The sequence below is a fragment of the Tursiops truncatus genome, chromosome 11 (genome assembly GCF_011762595.2).
Source record: "Tursiops truncatus isolate mTurTru1 chromosome 11, mTurTru1.mat.Y, whole genome shotgun sequence".
NCBI classification, from domain to species: Eukaryota; Metazoa; Chordata; class Mammalia; order Artiodactyla; family Delphinidae; genus Tursiops; species Tursiops truncatus.
Window position 1 is genome coordinate 75,690,858 of NC_047044.1, and position 16,094 is coordinate 75,706,951.

Below are 16,094 nucleotides of genomic sequence, written 5' to 3' on the forward strand. Positions count from 1 at the left end.
CAGGTCAATGAAGAAATCAAAAAGGAAATCAGAAAATACATCCAGACAAACAAACAAAACCCCACAACTTTCCAAAATCTTTGGGATGCAACAAAAGCATCTAATAAACTTCTAATAAGGAAGTTTATAGCAATACAGGCCTAACTCAAGAAACAAGAAAAATCTCAAATAAACAATCTAACCTACCATCTACAGGAATTAGAAAAAGAAGAGCAAACAAGTTCAAAGTCAACAGAAGGCAGGAAATAATAAAGATTAGAGAGGAAATAAACAGTGATTAAAAATGAATAGGAAAAATACAGTGAAAATAAGAGCTGTTTTTTTAAGATAAACAAAATTGATAAACATTTAGCCAGGTTCATCAAGAAAAGGAGAGAGGACCCAAATAAACAAAATGAGAAATGAAAGAGGAGAAATAACAACCAGTATCACAGAGATTTTTAAAAATCATAAGAGAATATTACAGTTACGTGCCAACAAATTAGACAACCTAGGAGACATGGACAAATTTCTATAAATGTACAACCTTTCAAGACTGAATCAGGATGGTGAAAATGAACTTCTAATTTAAAAAAACTCCCAGCAAACAAAAGTCCAGGACTGAATGGCTTCACAGAGGAATTCTACAAAACATATAAATAAGAGCTTTCCTTCTCAAACTATTCAAAAAAATTGAAGAAGATGGAAAATTCCCAAATTCATTCTATGAGGCCACCATTACCCAGATACCAAAAAGAAATAAAGATGCTACAAAAAAAAGAAAATTACTGGCCAATATCTCTGATGAATACAGATGAAAAATTTTTCTCAATAAAATATTAGCAATCTGAATTGAACAATATATAAAAAGGATAATACAGCATGAACAAGCAGGATTTATCCCAGGGATGTAAAGATGGCTCAATATCCACAAATCCATCGATGTGATATGCCACATTAATAAACTGAAGCATAAAAATCATATGATCCTCTCAATGGATATGGAAAAAGCATTTGACAAAATTCAACATCTATTCATGATAAAAACTCTCACCAAAGTTGGTATAGAGGGAACACATATCTCAATATAATAAAGGCCATGTATGAGAAACCCACAGCTAACATCATACTCAATGGTGAAAAGCTGAAAGCCCTTCCTCTAAAATCAGAAACAAGACAAGGATTCCTAATCTTGAAGTTTCTATTTAACATAGTAATGGAAGTCCTAGCCACAGCAATCAGACAAGAAAAAAAAAAGTCATCCAAATTGGAATGGAAGAAGTAAAACTGCCACTATTTGTAGATGACATGATAATATGTATAGAAAGCTCAAAAGTTTCCACCAAAACATTGTTAGAACTAATAAATGGATTCAGTTAATTTGCAGGATTAAAGATTAATATACATAAATCTATTGCTTTTCTATACACTAATAATGAACTATCAGAAAGAGAAAGCAAGAACACTACCCTGTTTAAAATCACATCAAGAAAGGTAAAATATCTAGAAATAAACTTAACCAAGGAAGTGAAAAACCTATACTCTGACAACTATAAAACATTGATAAAGGAAATTGAAGAGGATACAAAGAAATGAAAAGATATCCCATACCCTTGAATTGGAAGAATTAATATTGTTAAAATAGCCATATTACCCAAAGCAACCTACAGATTTAATGCAACACTTCCCTATCAAAATACTCATGACATTTTTTACAGAACTAGAACAAATAACCCTAAAATTTTTATGGAACCACAAAAGACCCCAAATAGCCAAAGTAATCTTGAGAAAAAAGAATAAAGCTGAGGTATCATGCTCCCTGACTTCAGGCTATACTACAAAGCTGCTGTAATCCAAACAACATGGTATTGGCACAAAAACAGACACAAAGATCAATGGAACAGAAATAAACCTCCACATTTGTGGCCAATTAATCTACAACAAAGGAGGTAAGCATATACAATGGAGAAAAGACAGTCTCTTCAATTATTGGTGCTGGGAAAACTGGACAGCAACATGTAAAAGAATGAGAATAGAACATTTTCTCACACCATAAACAAAAAAAACTCAAAATGGATTAAAGACCTAAATGTGAGCCCTGAAAACATAAAACCCCTAGAAGAGAACACAGGCAGAACACTCTTTGACAAAATTGTAGCAATATTTTTTGTGTCTGTCCCCTAAGGCAAAAGAAACAAAAGCAAAAATAAACAAATAGCACCTAATTAAACTTAAAAGCTTTTGCACAACAAAAGAAACCATCAACAAGATGAAAGACAACCTACTGAATGGGAGAAAATATTTGCAAATTATATAACTGATAAGGGGTTAATATCCAAAATATATAAATAGCTCATACAACTCAACATCCAAAAAAAACTCAATTAAAAAATGGGGAGAAGACCTGATAGATATTTTTCCAAAGAAAATATACAGATGGTCAATAGGCACATGAAAAGATGCTCAACATCGCTAATCACCAGAGAAATGCAAATCAAAACCAATGAGAGATCACCTCATACCTCTCAGAATGGCTATCATCTAAAATATGAGAAAAAACACGTAGGCCAGGATGTGGAGAAAAGGGAACCCTCATACACTGTTGGTTGGAATGTAAATTGGTGTAGCCACTATGGAAATCAGTATGGAGGTTCCTAAAAATATCAAAAATAGACCTACCATGTGATCCAGTAATTTCACTCCTGTGTATTTATCCAAAGAAAATGAAAACAGTAATCCAAAAAGATATATGCTCCTCATGTTCACTGCAACATCATTTACAATAGCCAAGATTTGGAAGCAACTTAAGTGCACATCAGTAGAAGAATGGATAAAGAAGTTGTATATATATAATGAAATATTACTCAGTCATAAAATCTTGGATGGACCTGAGGGTATTATGCTTAGTGAAATAAGTCAGACAGAGAAAGACAAATAGTCTGTCATAACTTATATGTAGAATATTACAAAATAAAACAAATGTATATAAAAAAACAGAAACAGACTCAGAGATATAGAGAAAAAAGGCTGGGTGCCAGTGGGGACAGGGAAGGGGTGGAAAGGCAAGATAGGGGTTGATGATTAAGAGGTACAAACTACTATGTATAAAATAAATAAGTAACAGGAAATATAGTACAGCACAGGGAATATAGTGATTATTTTGTAATATCTTTAAAAGGAGTATAATCTATTAAAATATTGAATCAGTTTGTTGTATACCTGAAAATAATATAACATGTAAATAAATTATACTTCCATAATTAATTAACTAATTAGTTAGTTAAATATCTGGGAAGTGAGGAAAGTTTTTTAAAAATTCTATTGTCCTATTATTTACAAATTATATTGCAAATGTCGGCTTAATTGTCTGTTTCCACTGCTGGGCAGTAAGTTGAGGTTAGGATTGATGTATTTGTCATCTATTGATATGTAATATCTTATGCAAGGCTTGGCACAGAATACGTATTCAGTAAAATTTAAGTTCTGAATAGGTGAAATGGTGTAGATATAATATATATGTATTTTGAAATAAATATATCCTCTGCAATGTGCTTTATGTAGGATCTCCCACTTTCTTTTCTCTTCCTGCCTATTCATTATATAAAGATATATGAAATGTTCAAAATGTCAAGCCAGGCCTTGGCAAAATCAATGAGTCCTTTTTTATTTCATAGTAGGATCATTTTTACTCAGCCACTCATCTGACTTACCTCCTATACCAACATTATTTTCCAATTTTAAAGTATGATTAGCATTATTTTCAGGATATTAATTTGCTAGAAGTATCCTTTGGTCATTGTTCCCCACATCTTTTTCCCAGTTTTTATTGGACCCTCAGCTTGGCCCTTCTATATCCTTCCCTGACTCCCAGGCCCTTTTTTTCTTTGCCTGTTCTGTCTCCCAGGATGCACTGAATGTTGTAAAATTCTCTAGAGGGGAAAAGCACAAGTTTAATCCTAGTCTTTCAAACTTAAAGGAGTGTCTCTTCCTTACACTAAAACCACCTAAATCTTTTAGAGAATATAAGCAAAACACAGTGGAATAAAGGCAGTCACTCATTATGAACAAAAAAACCGAACCAATGTAAGAAAGGACCTCATAGGTAGATGTGTATGAGATAGCACAGAGACTAAAACACAGACCCTGAATCCAACCAAATCTAGGTTGAAATTCTAGATCTACCACTTTCCGTCTGAATTACTTCAATTTCATCATTCATAAATTTGATATAAATATTATACCTATATAGGGACTTCCCTGGTGGCCCAGTGGTTAATAATCTGCCTGCCAATGCAGGGGACATGAGTTCAATCCCTGGTCCAGGAAGATCCCACATGCTGTGAAGCAACTAAGCCCAAGAGCCACAACTACTGAGGCTGTGCTCAAGAGTCCATGAGCCACAACTATTGAGCCCACGCTCTGCAACTACTGAAGCCCACTTGTTTAGAGCCCATGTTCCACAACAAGAGAAGCCATCACAATGAGAAGCCCGTGCACTGCAATGAAGAGTAACCCCTGCTCATCACAACTAGAGAAAACCAACATGCAGGAACAAAGACCCAATGCAGCCAAAAATAAATTTTAAATTTCAAAAAAATTATACCTATATCATAAAGTTGTTTTACCTGCCAATTTTCTAGTACCATGGCCTTGGATACCTGTCAAGTAAAACATTTCAGCAAGTTTTTTCCAATTCTAAAATATCCTGTGGTTTTTTTGCCTCACATGTTTCTCTATTTCTTCTCTTGGTTGCTTCCTTAGATTTATAAGAGAGAAGGAGCTAAGTATTGCTGTTTATGACCAGCATTTTAGGTTTGCCATTGATTGACCTTTCTTGCCTCCTAAGTTCCACATCCTCACAGGCACATACACAAAAACTAACTATAGCCCTCCAAAAACTCTCAAAGCAGCTAAACTGTTTTCTTTTGGATAGAGATGTTCCTAGACAGAAGATTAGATTGAATATTGTCTTCACTATATCAGAAACAGTTGTTTCTAGTCTTCCAGGTGATAAAGCATCAGAGAAGGTAACTGAAATTTTACTCAGCAGTGTTTTAAAACTCACTAGAAAATTGTGATTACTTATATGTTATTCCACTTAAAATATGGAGATTTTTAAAGGAGAATTCAAAGGGAAATCAAACAATATAAACATAATATCTAAAACCTTTTTAAAAATTAGAATGAATGAAAAACTATACACCAAGAAACTGGACAACCTAGATGAAATGGAAAAATTCTGAGTCACATACAACTTACTGACTGAAGAAATTCAGAAATTCAGAAATTTCTTACTGAATCAGGAAGAAATAAAAAATCTGAAGAGACTTATTACTAATAAGGAGATTGAATCAGTAATCAAAAATCTACCAGCAAAGAAAATCCCAGGACCAGATGGCTTCACTGGTAATTTTGTCAAACATTTAAAGAAGAAATAACACCAATTCTTCTCAAGCTGTTAAAAAAAATCAAAGAGGAGGAAACATTCCCAACTTGATTTTATGAAGCCAGCGTTTTTCTGATACCATAACCAGAAAAGGATATTACTAGTAAAGGAAACTACTAGCCATTACCCCTGATGAATATAAATGTAAAAAATTCTCAGTAAAATACTAGCAAAACAAATTCAGCAGCACAGTAAAAGGGCCATACACCATGATCAACTGTGATTTATCCCTGAGATGTAAGGCTGGTCCAACACACACAAATGAATCAATGTGATACATCACATTAGTGGAATGAAAGAAAAGAACCATATTATCATCTAAATAGAAGTAGAAAAAGCATCTGACAACATCCATTCATGATAAAAACTGTTAACAAATTAGGCATAGAAAGAGCATTCCTCAATATAATAAAGGCCATATATGATAAGCCCATAGCTAACATCATACCCAATGATGAAAGGTTGAAAACTTTTCCTCTAAGATCAGAAAAAAGACAAACGTGCCCACTTTCACCACTCCTATTGAACATAGTAGTAGAAGTCCTAGGTAGGGCAATCAGGCAATGAAAAGAAATTTAAAGAATCAGAATTGGAAAAGAAGAAGTAAAATTGTCTCTATTTGCTGATAAAGATTTTATAGAGAGAAAATACTAAAAACTCAAGCAAAGAACTGTTAGATTTAATCAATGAATTCATTAAAGTTGCAGGATGCAAAATTAACATACAGAAAAACAGTAGCATTTTTATACATAAACAAAGAATTTTCAGAAAAAGACTAAAAGAAATTGATCCCATATACAATTGCATAAAAAATAATAAAAACTTAGTAATAAATTTAACTAAGGAGGTGAAAGAGGTCTACTCTGAAAGCTAAAAAACATTGATGAAAGAAATTGAGTAAGACATAAATAAATGGAAAGGATCCTGTGTTCATGAATCAGAAGAATTAATATTGTTAAAACAGTAATACTACCAAAGGCCAACACTAGCCTGGGAACCTGTCCTCATGCACCAGTGGGTGGACACCAGGCTATGGACCACCTGAGCCCTAAGCTGGCCCACCAACAGGTGGACAACAGACTAGAGATACCTTGATACCCACAGCCAGCAGCCCAAAGATCTAACACCAAACACCAGTGGTTCAGCACTAGCCTTTGAAACAGACCCTGCCCACCAACAGGCAAACACCAGTTCTAGGATTCTAGGACTTCAGCCAGTTCCCCTGGCATGCTGACCCACCTACAAGGAGCCAGCAGCCCCTGAATAAAGCAGGACCTGGCAACCAAATGGGCCAGGAGCCAGTCACACTCATCAGTGTGCCCACAATAATAGTTGGACCCACCAATACAGAGAGCCCATTCAGCCCACATAGGAGATATCACTAGAGCATATAGCTCTGGTGAACAGAGGGGAGTGTGCTGCTGGAACCTACAGAATGTGTCCTACATAAGGTCACTTCTCCAAGATCAGGAAATGTAACTGACCTACCTAATATATAAAATAAAAATAGATAATCAGGCCAAATGGAGTGACAGAGAAAAAATTTTTAATGAAGGAAGAAGACAAAACACCAGAAGAAGTACTAAGCCAAATGGAGATAAGCAATTTGTCCAAAAATAGTTAAAGCTAATGATCAAAAAGATGCTGAATAAACTCAGGAGAAGATTGAACGAACAGGGTGAGAACATTAACAGAGAGTTAGAAAATATTAAGAAGAACAAAACAGAGATGAAGAATACAATAACTCAAAAAATACACTAGAAGGAATCAACAATTGATTAGATAATACAAAGAAATGGATAAGTGAACTGGAAGACAGAGTAGTAGAAATCACTCAAGTTGATCAGAAGAAAGAAAGTTTTAAAAACATGAGGACAGTTTCAAAGACCTCTAGGACAAAATTAAATGTACTAACATTCTCATTATAGGGGTCTCCGAATGAGAAAAGAGAGAAAGGGGTTGATAACATATTTGTAGACTTAATAGTTGGAAATCTCTTTAACCTGAGAAAGGAAGCAGTTATCTAGGTGAAGGGAGCACAGAGAGCCACAAAGAGTATCAACCCAAAGAAGACAAATCAAGATGCATTGAATTAAAATGGCAAAAGTTAAGGACAAAGAGAGAATATTAAAAGCAGCAAGGGAAAAAGCAACAAGTTACATACAAGGGAACTCCTGTAAGACAATCAGCTGAATATTCAGCAGAAACACTGCAGGCCAAAAGGGAACGGTACAATAATTTTAAAGTAATGAAAGAGAAAAACCGACAACAAATAATACACTACCTGACAAGGATATCACTCAGATTTGAAGGAAATATAAACAGTTTTACAGACAAGCAAAATCTAAAAGAGTTCACTACCATCTAACCATCTCTACAGGAAATCTTAAAGGGACTCTTTTAAGTGGAAAATATCCCAACTAGAAATATGAAAACTTAAAAAGGAAAAATCCCATTGGTGAAGGTAAAGATAGTAGATGAACCACTTACAAAATTAGAAGGAAGATTAAATAACAAAAAATAGTAAAATAACCTATATCCACAAAAAGTAGTTAGAAGAAACAAAAAAAACAAATAGATGAAAAGCATGATGTCAAAAACATTAAAAGAGGAAGGGGAGTAAAAAATGCAGTGTTGTTAAAATGTGCTTGAACTTAACAGCATCAATGTAAAATACTCATGTATTTACAAATATTGCTTTACATAAATATCATGATAACCATAAACCAAAAATCTCAAATAGATACACACAAAAAAAGATAAAGGAATCCAAATGTAAAATTAAACATGGTTATCAAATAACAAGGGAAGAGAGAAGAACAAAGAAGAAGAAAGGAACAAAAGATAATTTTTAAAAATTGAAAAACAATTAACAAAATAGCAATAAGTACATACCTATCAATAATTCCTTTAAATGGAAATGGACTAAATGCTCCAATAAAATGATATAGAGTGGCTGAATGGATAATAAAACCAAGACCCATACATATGTTGCCTACAAGATGCTCATTTCAGATCTAAAGACACACTCAGACTGGAAGTGAGAGGATGGAAAAGGTATTTCATGTAAATGGAAACAAATGAAAGCCAGGTTATGTATACTTAGACAAAATAGACTTTAAAACAAAGACTATAATAATGCACCAAACATAGGAACGCTTATTGTATATATGTATTACAGAAAATTTTATTGACGTAAAGGGAGAAATTGACAGTAACATAATAATAGTAGAGGACTTTAACTTCCAACTTACCTCAATGGACAAATCATCCATAGAGAAAATCAATAAAGAATTACTGGCCTTAAATGACACATTAAACCAGATGTAATTAATTGATATATAGAGAGCATCCATAAGCAACAGAGTACACTTTATTTTCAAGTGCATATGGAACATTCTCCAGGATAGATCACATGTTAGGCAACAAAACAAGCCTTGGTAAATTTAATAAAAGTGAAATCATATCAAGCATCTTTTCCAACCACAACACAATGACAGTAGAAATTAACAATAAGAAAAAAAAACTGAAAAAAAGCTGACAAACATGTGGAGACTAAACAATATACTACTAAATAACCAATGTATCACTGAAGAAATCAAAGAGGAAACTAAAAATTACCTAGAGTCAAATGAAAATGAAAACATAACAATCCAAAACCTATGGGAAGCAGTAAAAAGCAGTGCTAAGAGGGGAGTTTGTAGTGATATAAGCATACCTCAGGAAACAAGAAAAATCTCAAATAAACAACCTAACCTTACACCTAAAGCAACTAGAGAAAGAAGAACAAACAAAACCCAAATTTAGTAGAAGTAAAGAAATCATAAAGATCAGAGCACAAATAAATAAAATAAAGACTAAAAACTCAGTAGAAAAGATCAATGAAACTAAAAGTTAATTCTTTGAAAAGATTTTTTTAATGATACCTTTAGCCAGACTCATCAAGAAAAAGGGAGAGGGACCAAATCAATAAAATCAGAAGTGATAAAGGAGAAGGTACAACTGACACCACAGAAATAGAAAGGATCATAAGAGACTACTATGAACTACCATACAACAATAATATGGACAACCTAGAAGAAATGGACAAATTCTTAGAAATGTACACTCTCCCAAGACTGAGCCAGGAAGAAATAGAAAATGTGAACTGACCAATTACCAGTAATGAAACTGAATCAGTAATTTTAAAACTCTGAACAAATAAAAGTCCAGGACCTGATGGCTTCACAGGTGAATTCTATCAAATATTTAGAGAAGAGTTTGCACCTTTCCTGAAATTATTCCAAAAATTGCAGAGGAAGGAATATTTCTGAACTCATTCTATGAGGCCATCATCACCCTGATACCAAAACCAGACAAAGATATCACAGAAAAAGAATATTACAGGCCGATATCACTGATGAATCTAGATGTAAAAATCCTCAACAAAATATTAGCAACCTGAATTCAACAATACAGTAAAAGGATTATACACCACAATCAAGTGGGATTTGTCCCAGGGATGCAAGAATTTTTCAATATCCACAAATTAATGTGATATACCACATTAACAAATTGAAAAAATAAAAACCATATGATCATCTCAATAAATGCAGAAAAAGCTTTTGACAAAATCCAATACAATATATGATTAAAAATCTCCAGAAAGTGGGCATAAAGGGAACCCATCTCAATATAATAAAGGCCATATACAAAAAACCCACAGCAAACATCATTCTCAATGGTGAAAAACTGAAAGCATTTCCTCTAAGATCAGGAACGAGACAAGGATGCTCACTCTTGCCACTTTTATTCAAAATAATATTGAAAGAGCTAGCCACAGCACTCAGCCAAGAAAAAGAAATTTTAAAAATCCAAGTTGGGAAGGAAGAAGTAAAACTTTCACTGTTTGCAGATGACATGATACCTCACATAGAAAATCCTAAAGACACCATCAGAAAACTACAAGAGCTCAGCAACAAAATCTGTGAAGTTGCAGGATACAAACTTAATATACAAATATCTATTGCATTTCTATACACTAACAATGAACTATCAGAAACAGAAATTAAGGAAACAATCTCATCTGCCATCACATCGAAAAGATAATATACCTAGGAATAAACCTACTTAAGGATGTAAAAACCTGTACTCAGAAAACTATAAGACACTGATGAAAGAAATTAAAGACAACACAGATGGAAAGATATATTGTGTTCTTAGATTGGAAGAATTAATATTGCTGAAATGAACATACTACTTAAGACAACCTACACCTTCAATGTAATCCCTATGAAAATACCAAGAGCATTTTTCACAGAACTAGAATAAATAATTCTAAAATTTGTATGGAAATACAAAGACCCCAAGTAGCAAAAACAATCTGGAAAAAGAAGAGCAGAGCAAAAGAAATCATGCTCCCTGACTTCAGGCTACACCCCAAAGCTATGGTTATCAAAGCAGTATGGTACTGGCACAAAAACAGACACATAGATCAATGGAACAGAATAGAGTCCAGAAATAAACCCACGCACTTATGGTCAATTAATCTCTGACAAAGGAGGCAAGAATATACAATGGAGAAAAGACAGTCTCTTCAATAAGTGGTGCTGGGAAAACTAGAAAGCTACTTGTAAAAGAATTATATGAGAACATTTTCTCACAACATACTCAAAAACATTCAAAATGGGTTAAAGACCTAAATGTAAGACTGGAAGCCATAAAACTCCTAGAAGAAAACATAGGCAGAACATTTTTTGATATAAATCATAGCAATATTTTTTGGATATGTCTCCTAAAGCAAAGGAAATAAAAGCAAAAATAAACCAATGGGGGCTTCCCTGGTGGTGCAGTGGTTGAGAGTCTGCCTGCCGATGCAGGGAACACGGGTTCATGCCCCGGTCCGGGAAGATCCCACATGCCACGGAGTGGCTGGGTCTGTGAGCCATGGCCGCTGAACCTGTGCGTCTGGAGCCTGTGCTCCACAACGGGAGAGGCCACAGCAGTGAGAGGCCTGCGTATCACAAAATAAATAAATAAACCAATGGGACCTAATTAAACTTAAAATCTTTTGCACAACAAAGGAAACCACTGACAAAACAAAAGACAATCTACTGAATGGGAGAAAATATTTGCAAATGAAAGACTGATAAAGGGTTAATATCCAAAATGTACAAGGAACTCATACAACTCATCACCAAAAAAAACAAAAACAAAACAAAACCTATTAAAAAATATGCAGGGTGTTGGCCTTGTTCTCCGCTTTTGTTTTTCTTTTTGCAGATGCCACCCTGCTCTCATCAGCCTCTGGCCTGCCATCTCCTTGAGTCCTAACACCACACCTTCAATTAAGTTGCAGAGTTCTGGTGAAGAGATATTTGAAGTTGATGTTGAAATTGCAAAACAATCTGTGACTATTAAGACCATTTTGGAAGACTTGGGAATGGATGATGAAGGAGATGATGATCGAGTCCGCTTGACAAATGTTAATGCAGCAATATTAAAAAAAAGGTCATTCAGTGGTGCACCCACCACAAGGATGATCCTCCTCCTGAAAGTTGACCAAGGAATATTTTTGAGCTTATACTGGTAGCAAACTACTTAGACATCAAAGGTTTGCTTGATGTTACCTGCAAGACTGTTGCCAATATGATCAATATGTTGCCTGAGGAGATTCGAAAGACATTCAATATCAAAAATGATTTTACTGAAGAAGAGGAAGCCCAGGTACGCAAACAGAACTAGTGGTGGGAGGAGAAGTGAAATTTTGTGTTTGATGCTGTAACACTGTAAGGATTGTTCCAAATACTAGTTGAACTGCTTTGTTTATAATTGTTAATATTAGAAAAACAGTCCACAAATGCAGCAGCAAATCAGTTGTATTAGCAGAATGTTGCCCTCATTGCATGTGTAGTTTCAGTACAGATTCCAAACTTATGTCTCAGTTTCTTCTAGTATGACCAAAAGTTCATTTTTCTTTGCTCTGAATAAAATTGAACTGTAGGTTCTCTATAGAAGTGGCATTTTGGGCTTTCCCTCTTTTTGTAAAGCAATTTCTGCCTAGTTTATTGTCCAGTTACCTTTAGTTTAGTGACTTGGCATTGTAAATAAAACAACTTGCAAAAAATTTTCTGAAATAGAATTAACATATTATCTTTATTTATGAGTTGGAAACTGGAAAAAGGCTACTTGAGGTAAATGCTATTAGAGTGGGGTTATCAGAATGTCTTCCAGCTTCCTGGAGTCAGAGTATGGCTGGTATTGATTAGCCTGTATGTAGCAGCGCTCCCTTAACTGGATCTGAGGACTTGTTTTTGCATTTTTAATCCTATCAGCTTTGAATATGTTGGCTAGAGGCTCAGTTTTTACTCAGTTTATAGTTTGGGAGGAAATAGAATTAGACAGTTTGCTGGCTTTTCAATTAAAGAAGACACTTAACCCAAGCAGTGTGTCATCTTTTTATAATCAGTAATCCTATGTGGGGAAAACCATAAACACTACTTGCATGTAAAAAATAATTTAACCTTTAATGTTAAAATGTGTGGCATAACCCAGAAAGCATCAGTCACAAATGCAAGATACTTTCAATAAAAAGTTACATACTAGGTAAAAAAAAAAAAGGCAGAAGAACTGAATAGACAGTTCTCCAATAAGGACATGCAGATAGCCAAGGTGCACATGAAAAGTTCAATCCCTGGTCAGGAAATTCCCACATGCCATGCAGTGCAGCCAAAAAAAACAACCTGATTACAAAACGGGATAAGGACATGAATAGACATTTTTCCAAAGAAGACATACAGATGGCCAGTAAACACATGGAAAGACGCTCAATGTCACTAATCATCAGGGAAATGCAAATCAAAACCACAATGAGATATCACCTCACACCTGTCAGAATGGCTATCATCCTAAAGACAAGAAATGACAAGTGTTGTTGAGGATGTGGAGAAAAGGAGACCCTTATAAACTCTTGGTGGGAACATAAAGGGGCACAGCCACTATGGAGAACAGTATGGAGGTTCCTCAAAAAATTAAAAATACAGTAAGTCCCCTATGTATGAGCAAGTTCCATTCCAAGAGCGTGTTCATAAGTTCAGTTTGTTCCTAAGTCCAAGAAAGTTAGCCTAGGTACCCAAATAACACAAACAGCTAGTTACGTAGTACTGTACTGTGATAGGTTTATAATACTTTTCACACAAATAATACATAAAAACAAACAAACACAAAAAATAAAGACAAAATTTTTAATCTTACAGTACAATACCTTGAAAAGTACAGTAGTACAGTATAACAGCTAGCATACAGGAGCTGGAATCGAGTGAACAGGCAAGAAGAGTTACTGACTGGAGGAGGGAGAGGAGGTGGGAGATGGTAGAGCTAAAGGATGATCAGCAATAGGAGATGGAGGGCGAGCTGCAATTTCACTCACTCTGAAAGCATGTTTGCATCTTTGAAAGTTCACAACTTGAAGGTTCATATGTAGGCAACTTACTGTAGAACTACCATATGATCCAGTAATTCTAATTCTGGGTATTTTTCCAAAGAAAATGAAAACACTAGTTCAAAAAGATATATGCACCCCTATGTTCATTTCAGCATTATTTACAATAGCCAAGCTATGGAAGCAACCTAAGTTCACATCAATAGATAAACGAATAAAGATGTGACACACACACACACACACACACACACACACACACACACAATGGAATATTACTCAGCCTTAAAAAGGAATGAAATCTTGCCATTTACGACAACATGAATAGAACTAGAAGGTCTTATGCTAAGTGAAATAAGTCAGACACAGAAATGAAAATACTGTATGGGAATTCCCTGACAATCCAGTGGTTAAGGCTCCATGCTTCCACTGCAGGGGGCACAGCTTCAACCCTTGGTCGGGGAACTAGTATCCCACATGCTGTGCAGTGTGGCCCAAAAATAAAAAATAAAAATAAATTTAAAAATAAAATATCGTATGATTTCATGTATGTGGAAAATAAAGAGAAAATAACAAATGAATAAACATGACAAAACAGAAACAGAGTTATAGATACAGAAACCAAAGGGGTGGTTGGCAGAGGGGAGGGGGTGGGGGGGAATGAGTGAAATAGCTGAAGGAGATTATGAGGTACAAACTTCCAGTTACAAAATAAATGAGGTATGGTTATGAAATGTACAGTATGGGGAATATAGCCAATAACAATGTAATATCTTTGTATGGTGACATATGGTAACAAGACAATTGTGATCATTTTGAAATGTATAGAAAGATCAAATCACTATGTTGTGCAACAGAAACTAACATAGTGTTACAGGTCAATTATACTTCAAAAACAAACAAACGAACTCATAGATAAAGAGATCAGGTTTGTTGTTACAGATATGGGGTGTGGAGGTAGGCGTAATTTGATGTAGGTAGCCAAAGGGTACAAATTTCCAGTTGCAACATAAATAAGTACTACGGATGTATGTACAACATGATAAGTAACACTGTTGTATGTTATATATGAAAGTTGTTACGAGAGTAAAGCCTAAGAGTTCTCATCACAAGATAAAAAGCAACTAGCCAGGTGGGGGCACAGCCCAAACCACTAGCAGGCTGGTTCCTTAAGACTCCCTGAGCCACTGCTGCTCAGGACAATGCCCTGTCTACCAGAGGGCCCAGGACTTGGCCACACACACCCGTGCACCAGCACCAGCCCTGGAACACCAGAAACCCTGCACTGAGAGACACTGGGACCCAGCTCTGCTCACCAGTAAGCCAGCACTAGACTGCGACCTCCCTGGGGCTATGCAAGCAGCCATTTTGTTACCTGGCCCCACCCACTAGTGGCTGGGAGCCTCCACACAAGGCATAGCTGGCAACCAACCAGACTGGGGGCTAGCCACATCTACCAGGCCACCCACAGTTGTCAGCTCGCCACAACAGAAGTACCAATGCAGCCCATATGGAGGCACCCCTAGAGAATATTGCTCTGGTGACCAGAGTGGGGTGCATTGCTGGGACACAGAGGATATTTTCTAAAAAGGCCATTTATCCAAGTTTGGGAGATGCAGCCAACCTCGAAATACATAGAAATAAAAATAGCAAATCAGGCAAAATGAGGTGACAGAGGAACATGTTCAAACTGAAGGAACAATATAAAACCCCAGAAGAAGAACTAAGTGAAGTGGAGTTATCAATCTACACAATAAACAGTTCAGGGTAATGATTGTAAAGATGATCAAAGAACTTGGGATAAGAGTGGATGAACAGGGTAAGAAGTTAGAAGATTTTAACAAAGTTAGAAAATATAAAGAAGAACCAAAGAGATGAAGAAAATAATAACTGAAATGTAAAATACACTAGAATGAATCAACAGGAGATTAGATGATACAAAGGAATGGATCAGTGAGCTGGAAGACAGAGGAGTGGAAATCACTGCACCTGAACAGAAAAAAAAAAAAGAATGAAAAGAAATGTATGATTTCTTTAAGAGTTTAAGAGACATCTGAGACAACATCAAGAGTAACTAACATTCCCATTATAGGGATTCCCAAGAAGAATAGAGACAGAAAGTGTAAGAGAACATATTTGAAGACATAGCTGAAAGCTTCCCTAACCTGGGAAAGGATACAGACGTGCAAATGCACCAAGGAAAGCAAGTCCCAACTAAGTTCAATCCAAAGAGGACCACACCAAGACACATTG

At 35.4% G+C, this 16,094-nt stretch overlaps 1 pseudogene; it reads left to right on the plus strand.

Annotated features, from left to right (window-relative positions):
- LOC101315782 (S-phase kinase-associated protein 1 pseudogene) overlaps nucleotides 1-12,425 on the plus strand; it is a 32,713-nt pseudogene extending 20,288 nt beyond the window's left edge.
- Nucleotides 12,426-16,094: the final 3,669 nt, after the last annotated feature.